Source organism: Erinaceus europaeus, chromosome 12 (assembly GCF_950295315.1).
Source record: "Erinaceus europaeus chromosome 12, mEriEur2.1, whole genome shotgun sequence".
Taxonomy (NCBI): Eukaryota; Metazoa; Chordata; class Mammalia; order Eulipotyphla; family Erinaceidae; genus Erinaceus; species Erinaceus europaeus.
Genome location: NC_080173.1, coordinates 89,457,667 through 89,477,034, shown reverse-complemented (window position 1 = coordinate 89,477,034; position 19,368 = coordinate 89,457,667).

The following is a 19,368-nucleotide window of genomic DNA, read 5'->3' as shown; positions in this document are numbered from 1 at the left end:
CCCCAGCTCCCCACCTGCGCGGTGAAGCAGGACTGCAGGTGTCTGTCTTTTTCTCCCCCTCTCTGTCTTCCCCTCCTCTCTCCATTTCTCTCTGTCCTATCCAACAATGAAGACAGAAAACAATAAAACAACAAGGGCCTCATCAACAGAAGTTGAGTAAGAAGATCTGAAAGGGAAACTAAAAGCAGGACCTGACCAAATTGTAAGTAGGGCATCAAAGTAAAAACCCTGTGGTGAGGGGTAAACATGCAGCTTCCTGGGACAGTGGGGGGTGGGAGGGGGTGGGAGGGATGGGTCACAGTCTTTTGGTGGTGGGAATGGTGTTTATGTACACTCCTAGTAAAATGTAGTCATATAAATCACTAGTTAATTAATACAAGGGGGAAAATTAATAGTTATGTCTCGAAGTTTTTCAAAACACAAACTGAATCTTTTCAATATTGTTGTTTTCGACTCGTTATGTTGTTTTCGCCGGGTTATGTTGTTTTCAATGGGCTGGCTTCATGGGCTGGCTTCACGGGCAGGTAACAGACGACCAGGGACTCATATTCATGCAGGACGCAGCACAATCTAAGATGAGCTAAGCTAAACTCAAGGTAAAGTACCCTCAAACTCACAATGCTGTCTTTATATATACTTGCCAAGTAAGGTGGAAACAGGATGTGACACAGAGAGGGTGGAGAGAAAAGTGACTGGTGAAAATCAGAGTGTGACAAAGAGGGGGCAGATTAGGTGAGAATCCTATCACTGAACCACAAATGCCCTGGTGGGAGGGTGGAACTTGTTAACAGTGGTTATGTAAATAGAATGAAGTGGTTATGTAAATAGAATAGTGTTAAGCTTTAAGATATCGCAAGGTTGGTTCTAACTTGAAATCTCCAAAATTCCCTATTTGGATTGTTGGCAGCGAAACTCACCTCACCTTATTTTTTTGCCAAGCGGTTGTCTCCGCGTCTCTGTTACCCGCCCGCAAAGCCAACCCGCCCGGCAAGAGTTCCAGAGTTCGAGAGTTGGGGAGAGAGTTCGGGGAGTGCCAGAGTTGGAGAGTTCCTGAGTTCCAGAGTAAGAGAGAGTTCCTGAGTTCCAGAGTAAGAGAGAGTGTTTGTGCCGCCGCAAAGAGACAGCAGAGTTCTGTTTGGTGATTAGTTTGTCTTAGTTTATGAATCGTTGTTCCAGAATAAAGAAATACAGCTTCCCTGCCCAGCCTTTGTCTCCGCGTCTCTGTTACCCGCCCATGAAACTAGAGCCCGCCTGGCAAGAGCCGTGCGAATTTTAACAACACAATATATAGGCTGTGTAATTGATATGCAGCCTCTCTCAAAAGCCTAGACCAAGTAGATCAGAAGCAACCAATAGCACAGCTATATACAAGATACTGAGTCCTGTACAGCAAACCCTAACAAAAGGACTTTTCAAAGTTAACCCAATTACCAAATAATGTGATGATAACATTAACTATCGATTGTCTTTTTGAACCCTAAGACAGCAGGAACCTCACATCTCCACTATAGAGCCTCTACTTCCCCCAGTCCTGGAACCCTTGGATAGGGCCCACTTTCCCGTATGCCTCTCCTAATCCATATCAAATAATATTGCATCTGCCGATCACAACCTAACCAACACAATGACTGCCACCTCAACATGCTTCACTTCAGACTGTGTCCAGAGACTTCACGTGTGGAATGACAACCCTTCAGCTTCATTACTCGGGTGAGACCTTTCCTTTCATAGTATACTCTAATTCCATCTCAGGTGGTTCACTTTCTAACAAAGTCCCAAAACCTAGATATACACCAGTTTCTGTGAGAGAGAGCATATGTTCACACGTATCTGTAAACTACTGCAATATATACCTGAAAGCAGAAGTACACTAGAGTTTGCAGTGAGTACCCCCCTAACACTTCCTCTCCACTATTCCAAGCTTTGGGTCCATGATTGCTCAACAATTTGTTTGGCTTCGTATGTTAACTCTCTTTTCAGTCACCAGGTTCCAGGTGTCATCAGGATGCTGGCCAGGCTTCCCTAGACTGAGGACCCCACCAATGTGTCCTGGAGCTCAGCTTCCCCAGAGACCCACCCTACTAGGGAAAGAGAGAGGCAGACTGGGAGTATGGACTGACCAGTCAACGCCCATGTTCAGCGGGGAAGCAATTACAGAAGCCAGACCTTCTACCTTCTGTACCCCACAATGACCCTGGGTCCATGCTCCCAGAGGGATAGAGAATGGGAAAGCTATCAGGGGAGGGGGTGGGATATGGAGATTGGGTGGTAGGAATTGTGTGGAATTGTACCCCTCCTACCCTATGGTTTTGTTAATCCTTTCTTAATAAAAAATAAAAAAATAAAAAAACAAGGGCAACAAAAAGGGAATAAAGAAGCAAATAAATATTTTTAAAATAGAGGTAACTAACTGAGGTGGTATATAAAGAAAAATTGATAGATCTAGAGGGCTTTTCCTGTATACCAACCAAAATCATTCAATCTGCCAATATGCAGAATGCAAAAAGGAAAACGTTTTGTTGGTTAGCTGGAATTTTCATCCTGAAATCACTTGTTTTGGCTTGATGTATATACACAATAAATATCAGCCTGCAAAGAATTAATTTTCTTAAAATATATGAGTAATTTCTGCCATTACTTTACCAGCACATTTTCATTTCTGCTGTCTAATTTCCAGGGCAAATCTAAGCCTGTATTTAAAAAAAGATCTGAAAATAGAAACATAGAGCCCCAAATACAAGTCATCAAATGAATTCAAAGTTTATTTTGATTATGTTTAATCAGACTACTTGGGGAGGAACACTATTATGTTAACACATGACAAGGAAAATACCATTCAAATTCCTTTTCATTCCTTTCTTCCCCATTAGGGAAATTATCTTCAAATAAGGATGGCCAAATCAACCATGAACTTCAAGACAGCTAACGTCCCAGATAGGAAGTAAGCTAGTTAGAGAATTCTTCACCAGTCTCAGTGAATTCAAGGGACTTAAATCTTATAAACTGCAGGAAAAAAAGACCAAAAAATTATATATGTACAGATGTTGTTGCAGAATTAATGCTTTTTTTCTGAAAAAAATTCCAAAGGATAAAAATGCTGAGAATGATACATGTGAACCTGATTTTCTTTATAATTGGAAAGATTAGATTTCTTCAAAATAGAGATGTGCTCCCTAACAAAAAACTCAGGATAGGTTATTGGAGTTTAATTAGTCATTTTATTGAACTACTCATGGGATTTTATTAAGGAATTTGGAGATTACTAGGGATCACAATAGGATCATTTCAGAATTATGCAAAGCAAATTTCATTTTCCTCAGAGTAGTATCATTGGTCTGGTAAATCAGGATTTTAAAGGGCAAATGTTTATTATCTAAGCAAAAGATACAGAATAATCTTGACCAGACTACTTTGGTGTAAAAGAAAAAATGAGAATGTTGTTACAAGGAGACCTCAGGATTCCCAAATTAATGTGGGTCTTTTGCGTATATTGTATAGCAATAACTAATTAGGGGCTACCATAAAAAAGCCTTAATTAATTAAATGAACAAAGAATTTTATTACCTTAAGTTAGAAACAGTGAAAGTAGTCAGAAAAGCAATGCCCATGACAACTGCTTCCCCCCACCTTCAGCCACTGTTTCTCCTGTTTCTGGTCCCACATGTACAATTTTTTTTTTTACTTGGCTCAACTCAGTTCCACAGTCCCACTTCCAATGCATCTCCTTCTCTGGCCCTTTCTCTATCCTGCTTCTTTCTTAGCTTCTTCCTCTGAAACTAGGCATTTGTGGCCCATAGTCAAGGTTAAATTAAATTTTTCTCTCTCTCAGGCTGGGAGTATGGATTGACCTGTCAACACCCATGTTCAGTGGGGAAGCAATTACAGAAGCCAGACCTCCCACCTTCTATATCCCACAATGACCTTGGGTCCATACTCCCAGAAGGTTAAAGACTAGGAAAGCTTTCAGGGGAGGGGATGGGATACGGAGTTCCAGTGGTGGGAAATGTGTGGACTTGTACCCCTCTTATCCTATGATTTTTGTCAGTGTTTCCTTTTTTATAAATAAAAATTAAAAAAAGAAAAAAATAGTACAAACAGATATTCCACTTATGCGGAATTTGTTGGAATTGCTGGTCAGTCTTTCCTTCAGTTAAATTTTTTTTTTCTCTGTCTTTTTTTTTAACTTATCTATTTGTTTAGTTATGACAGAGGAAAGATAAGGGGGGGGAGAAAGAGTAAGAACATCACTGTGGTACCACACAATCTCTGAACTCAGGACCTTAAGCTTAAGAGTTTAATGCTGGGAGTCGGCAGTAGCACAGCGGGTTAAGCGCACATGGTGCAAAGCACAAGGACTGGCGTAAGGATCCCGGTTCAAGCCCCTGGCTCCCCACCTGCAGAGGAGTAGCTTCACAGGTGGTGAAGCAGGTCTGCAGGTGTCTGTCTTTCTCTCCCCCCTCTGTCTTCCCCTCCTCTCTCCATTTCTCTCTGTCCTATCCAACAATGATGACATCAATAATAAATACAACAATAAAACAACAAGGGCAACAAAAGGTAATAAATAAATAAATATAAAAAAAAAATAATAAAGAGTTTAATGCTACAGCCATTATGCTATATCCTATGCTGTCCTGTCCAATCATATGCCATGCACTCTTCCTTTGGAAGGCTTTATCTTTTTTTGTTGCTTGGTACCAGGCACTCTGGGAAACATGATTTTTCTATAACAAGTTACACACCTTATTTATTTATTTATTTATTTGCCTCCAGGGTTATCACTGGGGACTGGCGCCTGCACTACGAATCCATCATGGCTACCTCCCTGTAGGTGGAGAGTGGAGGCTGGAACCAGGATTCTTCCACTCAGTACTATGTGCCCTAAACCCAGTGCACCACTGCCTGACACCCCCCACCCCCAACTTTAATTCTTTTTTTAATATTTATTTATTTAATTTTTTGTTGCCCTCTTTATTGTTGTTGTAGTTATTATTGTTGTTGATGCTGTCATTGTTGGATAGGACAGAGAGAAATGAAGAGAGGAGGAGAGAAAGACAGACACCTGCATGCCAGGACAGCCTGAGGGTGCTTCTTCTGGAGCAAGTGCTCTCTGGGTTGGAGAGAACTTGACTGGAGCCAACCTAGGCTGCTGTGTGGGAGAGGGATCAGGAACTCATGCCAGGCTAGCATCCCAGGAGAGAGACTCTGGGACTCTCGGAGCAGGAAGGCAATCCTATGTTTAATCAGAAGAGCAGTGGGATTAAACCAGTGCCCTGTAGGCAGGGTGGTTCTCAGGTAAAACAGTGATTATGTAAATAGACCACTGGTTAAGCGGGGGGAGCTGGCATACTGCCCAACATCTCCCCCTTTCTTTTTAATCTAATGGCCATAGTATCAGGAATGCGGGGCACTTTGTGAGGCAGGGAGACTGATAGGAGGAGGCACACCTTTGGGGTCTACTATCCCTTCTTGCTCAACCTCTCGGTAGAGAGAGAGAGACTAACAGGATTAACACACCCCTCAGGCTCAAGCCTTTCAACCACATCCTCATAATTTCCCAACATCTCCCTCTTACTTAATGGCCATATATAAGTGGGTCAATGTCTGTAAAAGGCTCCATCTCTGTCAGGGGAATAGCAGTGTAGGGAAGAAACCTGAATGATAGTGTGTAAGTGTCTTCAAAAATAACTAGCACAAGACAGGGAGGGATAAGTAAGAGTGGCAAGGGACAGAGTCAGACTGAAGAGAGGTCTGGTAGGTAGAGAGGAGCGCTGCCTGATGGGTGGAGGAGTGGGGGCCTGATAAGCCGAGGGGCAAGAGGGGTGATCTGGCATTGCAAAGTCCCAAGACAGCTGGCGGAAAGGTCCATGGACTGCTACATTCAGTCCTCGAGAAGTCCATCAGTGTAAAGGGAGTGTCCAAAGGTGTACCAGCAAGTCCGATAGAAGTGTCAGTCCAATGTCAACGACCAGGGAAAAAATGCTGCTCGTCTATTGCTGGGATAGCCTGAGGGTGCTTCTTCCCAAGCAAGTGCTGTCTGGGTTGGAGAGAACTCAACTGGAGCCAACCTAGGCTGCTGCATGGGAGAGGGATCAGGAACTCGTGCTAAGCTAACGTCGCAGGAGATACACTCTGGAACTCTCGGAGCCGGAAAGCAATTCCAAGTGTTTTTACTCAGAAAAGCAGCTTGTATATATACTAGCCAAGTAGGGTGGAAACAGGGTGTGACGTAGAGAGGGTGGAGAGAAAAAAGACTGGTGGCGATCAGGGTATACTAGGAGAGGGGGCGGAGCAAAAAGACATCATGAACCAGTGGGGATTAAACCAATGCCCTGTAGGCAGGGTGATGCTTAGTTAACAGTGGTTTATGTAAATATATGACAGCTTTAAGTGGGATCAAACCAATGCCCTGCAGGCATGCCGGTGCTTAGTTAGCAGGATTAGAAGCTTTAAGCCAGAGGAGCTGGCATACTACCCAACAGTCTATCTTGATGGGGGAGGACAGCCAGTGGAAATTTTTTTCTCTGTAGAGAGTGAGCTGGAACCACCAAAACATGACAGGTGAAGCAGAAGCAAGAAGGGCAAACAGTGATGGGTGAGTGAAAGGCAGTAGGAAAGTCTTGTCCTTTGGAGTCTGTGAATCAGGTTCTCCAGATCGTGTCAGGTCACATCATGGGTATTGGGGGACAGCTGTAGTTGTGGGCAATGTCAGAGGACAGGGATACAAGATGGATTTCTGGGGATTCCATATGAGCAGATGCTTCTTCATGTGAAGGCTTGACATAGCTGTAATCACTTACTTTGAAGAAAAAACATAACAGATTAGAAGTTTACTATAATTGATAACTCGATGATTATAACTGGTTTAAGTATCTTTATAATTTTGTTTAAAGGTCATCTTATGTGACCTCATGTAGCAGTATCTGTACAGCAGGATATTAAGATTGCTGGATAAAGGAAGTTAACATCTTAATAGTTTGGTGTTCACACAAAATGTTATCAAACTGTTGGGTTCCCCGGGAGAATGGGCCAGCCCTGCTCCCACATCACTGCCCAGTCTGTTGGCCACCAGAGATAGGTGGAGAGCAGGGGACCTTGGGCCAGCAATGGCAGGGGTGAGCTCGCTGAGTGGTCTCCCAGCTCACGGTACTAGCTGATGGAGCAATAGACCTTCCAGGGCACCATGGCAGTCGACGGAGTACTTTATTGTTTCAGTTACAACACCTGCATAGGAGTCACTTCACTGGCGGTTAAGCAGGTCTGCAGGTGTCTATCTTTCTCTTCCCCCTCTCTGTCTTCCCCTCCTCTCTCCATTTCTCTCTGTCCTATCCAACAATTATGATATCAATAACAACAATAATAACTACAACAATAGAACAAGGGCAACAAAAAGGAAAATAAATAAATATTTTTAAAAATTGTTAAAAAAAAAAGGTGGGTAGCTGTGCAGGGGAAGTAGCTAATGAGACTAATATCTCCTTATAAGGAAAGAGAGAGCAAGGCAAGAGGAAGGTATAGAGGGTGACACTGGAATGGGGAAATAGAAACTTAAAGAAGGTGTAACCTACCAGAGGGAGGAGGGGTGAGGTGTTGCGGTGAGACTAATAGGCTGGTTGGAACTCTCCTGCATACTCTACCCTGTCTTGCTTAACCACAACCACTGACATCCCAGTCGGAGACTAACAGACAGATTTCTAGGCGGTCAACTGTCCATGCTCAACCTAGCATAAACCCCACATCAAACATCAGAAGAGAGTCAAGAGGACTGATTAAGTCAAGGGTTACCATTGTTTAACATTGCCTAGATAACCAAAGTACATTTTGTAGAATTCTTTATGACAATTTCATGCATACATTGTGAGATGTATTAATAGATTAATTTTCCAAAGACATGTACCATGCAATAAATATTAAAATAATAAGGCAACAGAAGTGTGTTATTCTTCTGAGTATATGTAAAGTTTTATTTATTTTTTAATTCCAAAGCAAATGGCAAAATGTTAACATTTGTCAAATAACAGCATGTTATGAGGCTTTTTGCTATATTATTTTCTGTACTCTTCTCTGGGTTTAAAAAATCTTAAACTAATTTTTAAAAATTGAAAATATGAAATGAATGTCCCATAGAGTTAGTCCTGACAGTTGAAGTCAGCAGGCTCAGGTAATGACCACAGATGGTAAACACCTCCTCCATCCTATTCAGAGTTTAAAATTTTAATTATATCAGTTGTCAGAAAATGAACGATGGAACTCTTGCATTTTTAGTACAAGGCTTAGTACAGACTGATATGTTTTAACGTTATCAACCTTGTGGGGTTGCTTTGTTCCACATGATAGACTTTTTAATCTTTTGGGATATGTTTTTTAAATTAATTAATTAATTTATTCCTTTTGTTGCCCTTGTTTTGTTGTTGTAATTATTATTGATGTCATCGTTGTTGGATAGGACAGAGAGAAATGGAGAGAGGAGGGGAAGATAGAGAGGGGGAGAGAAAGACAGACACCTGCAGACCTGCTTCACGCCTGTGAAGTGACTCCCCTGCAGGTGGGGAGCCAGGGGCTCAAACCGGGATCCTTCCTCTGGTCCTTGTGCTTAGTGCCACCTGCGCTTAACCCGCTGCGCTACCGCCCGACTCCCTTGGGATATGTTTTATTTTATTTTATTTTATTTTATTTTATTTATAAAATGGAAACAGTGACTAAACCATAGGATAAGAGGGGTACAACTCCACACAATTGGATATGTTTTAATCTAATTCTTTGAAAGGTGGATGTAACTTATTTTAACCTGTACATTCCTTTGCCCATGCAAATTCAGGGTGGCTGGGCTATGTTGCAGTTATTCCACAGAAAAACTGACAATTTGTTGGGAACTGATTGCTAGATTAAGTAGGAAGTAAGATGTTGCTTTCCTTAATGTCACCAAAGAATGAAGTGTTTGCTTCTGTAAATGACAAACATGCTGCAATTTAGAAAAGAAATATCTTGACAAAGAAATATAGTAAATATGGGGTGGGGGGAGACACCCGGTTAAACAAACACAGTATAGTACTAAGCACAAGGAGTCCTGGTTTCAGCCCCCACTCCCCACCTGCAGGCGGGGATGTTTCACAAGTGGTGAAGCAGGTCTGTATATCTTTCTATCTTTCTTTCCCTTTCCCTCTCTGTCTCCTCTCTCAATTTCTGTCCTATCCAATAAAGTGGAAAAAAATGGCTGGCAGGAGCAGTGGACTCATAATGCATTGCCTAGCCCCAGTGATAATTTTGGAGGAAAAAATAAAATTTAAAAAAAATATGTAATATTAAACATAGCATAACTTTTTAATTGAATAAAACAGACATCTAACAACCACAAAGAACTGAGTCCAAGTTTCAGAAATGATGAAATCAACTTTTGTACTTGGTACAGTAACTTAAGGCAGATCTGATAAGTCAGGTTAAAGGGGCTTTACACATTAGGAATGTCTCTGGCTGCAAGTAACTAGATACCTGCTTCACAGAGGTTGATGTAAAAATGACTTTTTATTCTGTTACAGAACACATGCCTGTTGGAAATCACACTTGTTCAGCATATCAATTTTCTTAGCAAGACTCTTGAATCATTCTATTTATATCATGCTAGCATAGCAATGCATTGCTTTCAAGGTTGTAGGAGGGTTGAAGCTGCTTTCAAAGACAGGAGTTATTGAGAGAGGAGATATTAGGAGATATTGAGAGAGGCAAAGCAGGAGAAATAAAACTCCTCTCCCCAATGGCTCCTTCCTCTTATTAGCAAAGGGGCAATTTTCATAAGACTTTCCAAGCAGACTTGATTTGTGATCCTGCATCTGGGCTTAAGATAGCAAGAACATGACAAGGTTAACTTTGGAGTGATTGAGGGAAGTGTAATAGGAAGTATGTGAGGAGAGTATCTGGGTCTAAGCAGAAGCTACTTCATTAGGTACTTTACAGTGTCTTTTTTTAGGTCTTTCTACTTGCTTGCTGCATTTATTGACTTACCATTACACTTCCCTCAAATCACTCCAAAGCTAACCTTGTCAGACAAAGTAAGGACTATAAAAGTTGAGTAAGGGCAAGAGACTGGAATACTTTAATGATAACTCTTTAGTCACTACCAGGCCACTCCATCACCTGGGGCCCTAGTCAGGGAGTCCTGGGATTCCCACACAGACATGATGGGCCTAGACCTCTAACAGATCCCCCTCACCACTGTTACTGGTCATATCCATCAGGAACAACATAAGGGACCCCTTTATGGGCCCCTATAAGACCTTGCCCTTAATGTGGATCAACAATGGTAGGGACTGTTCCATTCTCCTATGGGAGGGTGGGTAACGCACTCAACCACTTGAGGAAGATGGGCCCTGAAATTAGTGCAGCCTGGAACATTCCTCCTCATGACCACAGAATGTGAGCTCAGACCTACAGGGAGGAAGAGTTTACATAGGTTCCTGAATAATGGGCCCAGATGAAATCGATGGGGTTTACAGTCAACAATATTTATACACGTTTCCCATATTTGGGCGCTCCTCTTTCCCCTGATCCAGCTTTATAGCCCTTTTTGCAGTCATGACATCATCTCCCCAGACAATAACTTGGGTCCATCTGTATATTAGATGTCAAGCTCAGGCAAAATCTAGTAAAGTCATGGGTCCCTTGGAATATACCTAAAATAGTCCTATTAGTTTTCCAAAATGGAGGCCCCAAATTTTCATCTGCAAAATTCCAACCTTTAGTTTCACGATTAGTCAACAATTTGTTCTGATTTATATCTTACCTCTTTTTCAACCACCAGGTTTCAGATGCTACCATAATGCCAATCTGACTTCCCTGGGCAGAGGACTCCACCAATGTGTCCTGGAGTCCTGCTTCCCCAGAGCTCTGTCCCACTAGGGAAAGTGAGAGACAGGCTGGGAGTACTGATCAACCTGTCAACACCCATCTTCAGCGGGGAAGCTATTACAGAAACTAGACCTTCCACCTTCTGCACCCCATAATGATCCTGGGTTCATACTCCCAGAGGGATAAAGAATAGTAAAGCTATCAGGGGAGGGGCCTGGATATGGTGGTGGGAATTATGTGGAATTGTACCCTTCTTATCCTATGGTCTTGTTGCTGTTTCCATTTTATAAATAATTAAAAAAAAAAAAAAAGATAGCAAGAACATTTAAATCCTTTTTTTTTTTAACAGAAACTAAACATGGAGAAAGAGCTATTAAACTGATAGTGAAGAAAGTCTTTACTAGAAGTAGTTATGACCCTAAGTTCTCTAGAAACAACAGACTAAATAAACTGCTTTTGAGTTTGTAAATACCAGACCACTTTCTGACAAGGGGACTTATAATGACCCACTAGACCTGTTCTGAAATTTATAGTAAATGAATTCAGACATTTCTCTCTCTTTTTTTCCCCCCTCAACAAAGCTATTGCAGGACCCCACTAAATAACACATTATAATTTTTTTCAGACTTGTTAACCTTTATTAGTTTTTTTCCCAAACATGGCCCCATCTGACTGAAATATATACAATTTATTATATATTCAAAATAAGAAACTCCATTCTCTGTGAACTATACACCTACTGGCTTGCATAATTCATCCATACTGTACTCTAGTCACTTGCTTACCAAGTTTCAGAGGTGATTTCCTCAAGTCCAGATTTTACAGGAGCTGCAGACAACTTTGACACATGGCTGGTCTTTTATGGGCAAGGTTTACAACCCACCACCTCCTAGAAGCAGCCAGGAAAATTGCGGTGACTCGATAGTCTTAATTGATCTTTCTTAACTTGTGATTGTGCAGACATGAACCTGTTCTGTTTCCTTGACTAGGTGACTTATATTCCTAATATTGTGTTTCCTTCATATTTCTGTTGACAATGGGCAGTGGGCAGATGATCCCTATATAGGGCCAAGCTGCCATTCACAGAGAACCTGAATGGAATTTGCCAAGGTCATTCGAGCCATACATTATTTTAGGAATGCTTATTTGCCGGGATAGCCTGAGGGTACTTCTTCCCGAGCTAGTGCTCTCTGGGTTGGAGAGAACTCAACTGGAGCTGATCTAGGCTGCTGTGTGGGAGAGGGATCAGGAACTCGTGCTGCACCAACTTCCGCAGGAGATACACTCTGGAACTCTCGGAGCCGGAAAGCAATTTCCAAGTGTCTTTAATCAGAAGAGCAGCTGTTTTTATACTCTCCAAGTAGGGTGGAAACAGGATGTGATATAGAGAGGGTGGAGAGAAAAGTGACTGGTGAAAATCAGAGTGTGACAAAGAAGGGATCAGTGTGTGACAAGGAGGGGGTGGAGCAGGAGAGAATCCTATCATAGAACCACCAATGCCCTGGAGTGCTTTATGTAAAAGTGATTTATGTAAATAGACCAAAGCTTTGGATCAGTAAAATCCCTATATAGGCATATGGTTAAGCAGAAGCCAGGGGGAGGTGGCAACTACCCAACATCTCCCCCTTTCTTTTTAACTTTTTGCCATAGTATCAGGAGTGCGGGGCACTTTGTGAGGCAGGGAGACTGATAAGAGGCACACCTTTTTGGGGGGTTCTACTGTCCCTCCTTGCTCAATCTCTCCGTGGAGAGAGAGACTAACAGGATTGACACACCCCTCAGGCTCAAGCCCTTCCAAGCTCAACCATATCCTCACAATTCTCCAACATCTTCCTCTTACTTAATGGCCATATATAACTGGGTCAATGTCTGTAAAAGGCTTCATCTCTGTCAGGGGAATAGCAGTGTAGGGGTGAACGGAAACCTGTTGGGAAGAAAGCAGAATGATAGTGTGTAAGTGTCTTTAAAAAGAACTAGCACAAGACGGAGGGATAAGTAAGAGTAGCAAGAGACAAAGTGAGCCTGATGGGTGGAGGAGTGGGGGCCTGATAAGCCGAGGGGCTAGAGGGGGGGTGATCTGGCATTGCAAAATCCCGAGTCAGCTGGCGGTAAGTTCTATGAACTGCTATAGTCATTCTTCAAGAAGTCCAGCAGTATAAAAGGAGTGTCCAGCAAGTTCTATAGAAGCATCAGTCCAATGTCAAAGGCCAGGAAATAAATGCCACACGTCTATCTTGATGGAGGAGGACGGCCACTGGAACTTTTCTTCTCTACAGAGAGTGACCTGGCACCGCCAAAACATGGTGGGCGAAACAGAAGCAGGAAGAGCAGACACCGATGGTTGAGAGAAAGGCAGTAAGAAAGTCTTGTCCTTTGGAGTCTGTGAATCAGGTTCTCCAGATCGTGTCAGGTCACATCATGGGTTTCGGGGGATGGCTGTAATTGTGGGTGATGTCAGAGGTCAGGGGTCCAAGATGGATTTCTGGGGATTCTATATGAGCAGATGCTTCTTTATGCGAAGGCTTGTCATAGCTGTAGTCAATTACTTATGAAAAAACTTTGTAACAAATTAGAAGTTTACTACAATTGATAACTCAATGATTATAATTGGTTTAGGTATCTTTATAATTTCGTGTAAAGGTCATCTTACGTGACCTCATGTAGCAGTCTTTATATAGCAAAGTTTTCATACCGAATTTAAGTCACATATATTGATTCTTAACTATTTTTACATTGGGTTTTTAAGCAAACTCAGGTTACTAGAGTTAACACATTTTAGTGACAATTTTTTTTTTTGGTACATTTACAATATCGGATTGATGCCAAATTTGTTGTGGATTAATTTCCACAAGATAGCTTACAGGACATTTTTGGGGGCCCTCCAAAAATGTCCTGTATAGAGAATTTGTATTTTAACTTAGGAGATGATGAATTGTCACATTGAATATTTAGAGTTTTACCTTAAACACTCAGTTACTTAAATGAATTGATTTTACCTCTTCTTGTAAAAATGTAACTTCAAAGTTACAATTTAACTGTTAAGTTAATGTTTACCAAACTTGAAACATGCATATTAAACATATAGTTTATAACACACAGGAGGAGAAAAACTTGTAAATAAGATATATCATTTCAAATGTGAATTTAGATCTACTGTCATATTTGAACCATCTTTACTCACACAGTTTAAGACTAAACATTTCATATTGATATCAAGACTTAAAAAAGAAATCAAAAGGGGAAATGAACAATTTTTGGACTGTTTCTGGACGTCTCCAGAAACCATGGCTGCATCCAGCTGTTTGATATAAAGTCAGTTAACTTTCAGAGTACTCTGAGCACAATGGGTCATACAAAAATTATGGTCACTCAACTCACTCAATTTTTTTTTTTTTTTTTTTTTTTTTTTTTAGCAATTTCCAAGTGTCTTTAATCAGAAGAGCAGCTGTTTTTATACTCTCCAAGTAGGGTGGAAACAGGATGTGATATAGAGAGGGTGGAGAGAAAAGTGACTGGTGAAAATCAGAGTGTGACAAAGAAGGGATCAGTGTGTGACAAGGAGGGGGTGGAGCAGGAGAGAATCCTATCATAGAACCACCAATGCCCTGGAGTGCTTTATGTAAAAGTGATTTATGTAAATAGACCAAAGCTTTGGATCAGTAAAATCCCTATATAGGCATATGGTTAAGCAGAAGCTAGGGGGAGGTGGCAACTACCCAACACTTATTAAATGTCTTTTTTGCCATACCCAGAACTATGCTGGTTGTGAAGTCTTCCAAAGTACTCTTTCTTCCTTCCTTTCTTTCTTCCTTCCTTCCTTTCTTTCTTTTTTTCCTCCAGGGTTTTCACGGGGGCTCTGTGCCTGCATTACCAATCTACTGCTCCTGGCAACCATTTTTTTTTTCTTTGGATGGGACAGAGAGAAATTGAGAGGGGGTGGGGAAGGTAGAGAGGGATAGAGAAAGTTTGACACATGTAGACCTGCTTTACCTCTTGTGAAGTGACCTCCTTGCAGGTGGGGAGCTGGGGGCTTGAACTGGGATCCTTCTGGGGATCCTTGTACTTCCTACTATGTGTGCTTAGCCTGGGGCTGCACTGTCCAGGCCCATACTTACATCTTTCTAACAGAATTTTAAAATCATTTTTTTCTAAAAGGAATTCCCTAACTGACCTCTTACATAGTATACAGGCATACCTTTTACTCTAACCTCACTATGTACATTCTTTTCTTTGATAAAAAGTTTCATCAGGACTGGCTAAATAGCCTACTTGGATAGTTCTGAACCAGGTTCAAGACCAGCCCCTACCTCATTGGAGGAAGTTTTGGTACTGTGGTTCCTCTCTCTCTTTCTCTCTCTCTCTGTCTCTCTGCCTCTCTATATGTAAAATTTATCTCAGAACAATAAGACCCTGGTGGGTGACAGTAAAATTAAAAGTGTCTCATCATCTGAAATGGCATTACTTATTTTTCTCTTTTCATTTTTTAGTGGAATGTAAGCTTTATGGTTAGGGAAATGGCTCAAGGAGAGAGGACAACATTTGTATGCCTGAGACCTCAGATTCAATCCCTGGAAATTCAGAAGTGGTACTCTAGTTTTTTTCTTTTAAGAAATATAATAGATCTGTGAATGAAGAAGTACATTTTCCCAAGACTAGGAACATAATTATTGTCCCTTCCTATCGCAGAACAGTAGCTGCTATCCAGTGTGTCTCACAAAAATATTTGTTGAATGAATGTGATAGAGAAGAATATATGATTGCAAACATGCCATTTTGGCATGTGGACTCTTTTTGAACTGAAGGCAATTGTTGCCCAGCAGAACTCAGGAAAATCTTTTGCCTGCTCTCTTCACTGCTGAAAAGAATTACATAGGGCCATGTACCAGTAGAAAAAGCTAACACCAAGAGCTGCCAGTTTCCTAATGTTTCCTCCCAGGTAATTACTCACACCAGCAAAGAAACCTTTGTTTTGAAATTTTCCACAAGAAGCCATATTCATTCTAAATTTTACTTAAATAAAATCATAAGGCCGTACTTTCTTGCCTATGTCTTTTTGCTTATTTGGAACTCTTTGTATTTCATTCCTCCTTTGCTTTCTGAAATAACTTGTATAAACTTCAAGGTTATTTCTTCCAGGAATAGTTAATAAAATTTCCCAGTGAAACCACTTGGCATTGAAATTCTTTGTTAAGGTTTATTTTTTTGATATTTGTTTTAGTTCTGGGTGTGTAGAAGGTGATTCTTGTGTCAAAAGTGGTATTTGGAATATTTTAAGGACTTTTTTTTCCATTTTGTCTATAGTATCATGATAGAAATTAACTGAGATAAAAATACAGGAAGAAACTGAGATAGAAACTTACTGAGGGACATGAGAAAACAGGAAGAAAGGCAGGGCACCCAGCCCCCCAACCTTTAGTCAAGAAGGGAAGTAGATAACCCAAAGAAGCCCCATCCCTCTTGGGGGAATGGGCTAACTGCAGGCTCTGCTTCTGTTTTCTACTTACTGGAACCTATATAAGGGCTAAACTGTATGTAATCAGCACAGTCATTGTGGAGTGATCCAGGCAATTGCCCTCTGGAGTAATAAACTCCTAATCCTCAAGTCTGTTTCTCAGTCTTGTTCCTGGGTCAGTTCTAGTGGTCTTATTCCACAACAGCATCAATACATCATTATTTCTGTTGCAACCAAATTAAACATTGTATTCTCTCAATCATTTTGATAATTACACAGTTCATAAGATAATCCTTCAAGTTTAATTTTTTATTTTGATAAACCATTTCCCTACCCTCCACATAAGCATAGGTTTAAGTTTATCAGTTTTTGTTAATCTTTTGATCAAGATAACTAGTTTGGGATTTCTTAATATCTTTCAATTTCATTGATATTTGCTTCTAAAATCTCTACTTATTTTATGTCTACTTTCTTAGTTTTTTTTAAATCTAATTTCTGAAAATGTAAACAGATATTTTTTAACCTTTCTTCATTTCTAATATAAGGATCTAAAACAACAAATTCTCTGCAGAAATACCTGTATTAGGGGAGGGGGGAAAAACAACAAAGTAACATATTCTTCTTTTAAAAAAAAACCTGTTTGTTAGTGATTTAATAAAGACGAACAAGATTGTAAGATAACAGGGGTACATTTCCATACAGTTCCCACAACCAGAGTTCCTTATACCATTCCCTCCATTGGAAGCTTCCTTATTCTTTATCCCTTTGGGAGTATGGACCAAAATTCTTTATAGGGTGCAGAAGGTGGAAGGTCTGGCTTCTGTAATTGCTTCTCTGCTGAACATAGATGTTGGCAGTTTGATCCATACCCTCAGCCTATTTATATCTTTCCCTAGTGGAGTAGGACTCTGGAGAAGTGAGACTTTAGGACACACTGGTGAGGTCATCTACCCAGGGGATTCAGGATGGAATCCTAGTAGCATCTGCAACTTGGTGGCTGAAAAGTGATAAGATATAAAGCTGAACAAATTATTTAATAAACAGGAACCTAAAAGTAGGAATAGAACAGATGAAATCAGGGATCTTTGTGTGGGAAGAAGCTACCAAATCTATGTTAGGCATGTTCCAAGGGACCCATGACTTTATTAATTTTTGTCTGAGCCCAATAGCTAAATGTGGGTGGACTAAACGTATTGTCTGGGGAGATGGTGTCAGAGTTGAGAATGGCACTAGAATGCTGAATTAGGGCAGAGAGTAGCTCTCAGATATGGAGAAAGTACATAAATACCATTGACTGCTAACTGCATTGATCTGACCTGGGACCCATATGGATTCATATTTAGCACAGGAGCCTGTGCAGCCTCTGAGTGCTTGTCATTCTGAGCTTGCTGTCCATGGTTGTTGGTCTGCTTCTAATTCTGCTTCTGTTGTGATCATCACATTAGGTTAGCTTGCATTACTTAATGCTGTGGTCTATTTGCATAGTCATTGTTTTGTTTGAGACTTGCACTGGCTTAATCCCCATTGGTTTGAGCTCTTTTTCCACTCCGCCCCCTCTCCTAGTCACATCCTGTTTTCCACCATTTAATCCCCACTGGTTCATGTGCTTTTTTCCTTCTCCCCACCCCCTATCCTATGTACTTCCTCTTCCTGACACTTACACCTCAGGAGATATAAAGGACAGGATTTTCTAATGATCAGAGATTAGATTGATTGCACTGCATTCTCACTCATCAATAAAGATTGAACTGCATTCCCAGCTCATCCATGAGTCCCTGGTCATCTCTCTCCCACCCGAGAAGCTAGCCCGGCATAGGGGCACCTGAACAGGGACCGGCATATGGCGCACCAATGTGGGACCTAACCCGCCCATCCCCCAGATAAGTAAACGCCGCTTGGTTACCCATCCACCATGGGCTGCCTTCCTACTTATAAAGAGGTTTCCCAAAGCCTCTACTCTTTCTTCATGAGACAGTTTCTCTGTCTCTGGAACATTTTGCTCTGGGCCACATTTTGGTTCCTTACGACTGTGATCATAGAGCTTGGGAGATGCTCTATGATTTCCCCTGGGACTTTTTGGACTCCCTCTTCCATGTTTCCCATGGAGAAGGACTACTCTAACTTGAAGAGCATTCTCCAGTACCCTGGCAGTCCCCAAGAATGGAGACACATGACTAGTTCTACCCTCCTGATTCAATTCTTTCTTCTATGGGAAGACGTTTTTAAAAATGGGTGCCTGCAGCAATCCTGCAGGAACCATCAAGCACCCTAAATGGAATTTTGAGGAGCTTTTTGTACTAGAACATCCTCTGGAGACTCATGATGCAACATAGTGGGATCTAAATAATCTGGTTCAAGGTGAAAAAAACAAAAACTACCTACCACTTTTCTCTTGCTTCCCCATCATTGTTCTCTCTGAATATCTTAAGTTTGCTGTCTGCTTTCAGTTGCATTTCATGAGAGTGATTTGAATGACTGAATTTTTGTATGACCCAATTTGCTGTGAGTATTCTGAAATTTAATTGACTTTACAGAAAAAATGCTGGACACAGTAATGACTTCTAGAGACATCCAGAAACAGTCCAAAAATTGTTTTTTTTTCTCTTTTGATTTTTTTATGTCTTGGTATAAATGTGAAATGCTTAATCTTGAAAGCTGTATGAATATGGGTGGGGTGGATAGCACAATGGTTATGCTAATTATTCTCATTCCTGAGGCTTCTAACCATGGTTCTTCTGTTTACCTTTCCATATCTATTGAGCTTAAACTGTTTAAACAACCTTGAAATCATACTAGAAAGGACTTACAAAATTATAATGGTACTTAAACCAATTATAATCAAGTTATCAATTATAGTAAACTAATCTGCTACAAATTTTGTTTCACAAGTAAGTGAATTACAGCTGTCGTCTTAACATGAAAAATCATCTGCTCAAATGGAATCCCTGGAAATCCATTTGGACCCCTGTCCTCCAACATTACCCCCCTGAAACCAATGATGTGACCTGGCAAGACCTGAAGAAACTGATTCACAGACTCCAAAGCTCACTTTCTATAGAAAAGCAGAATTACAGTGG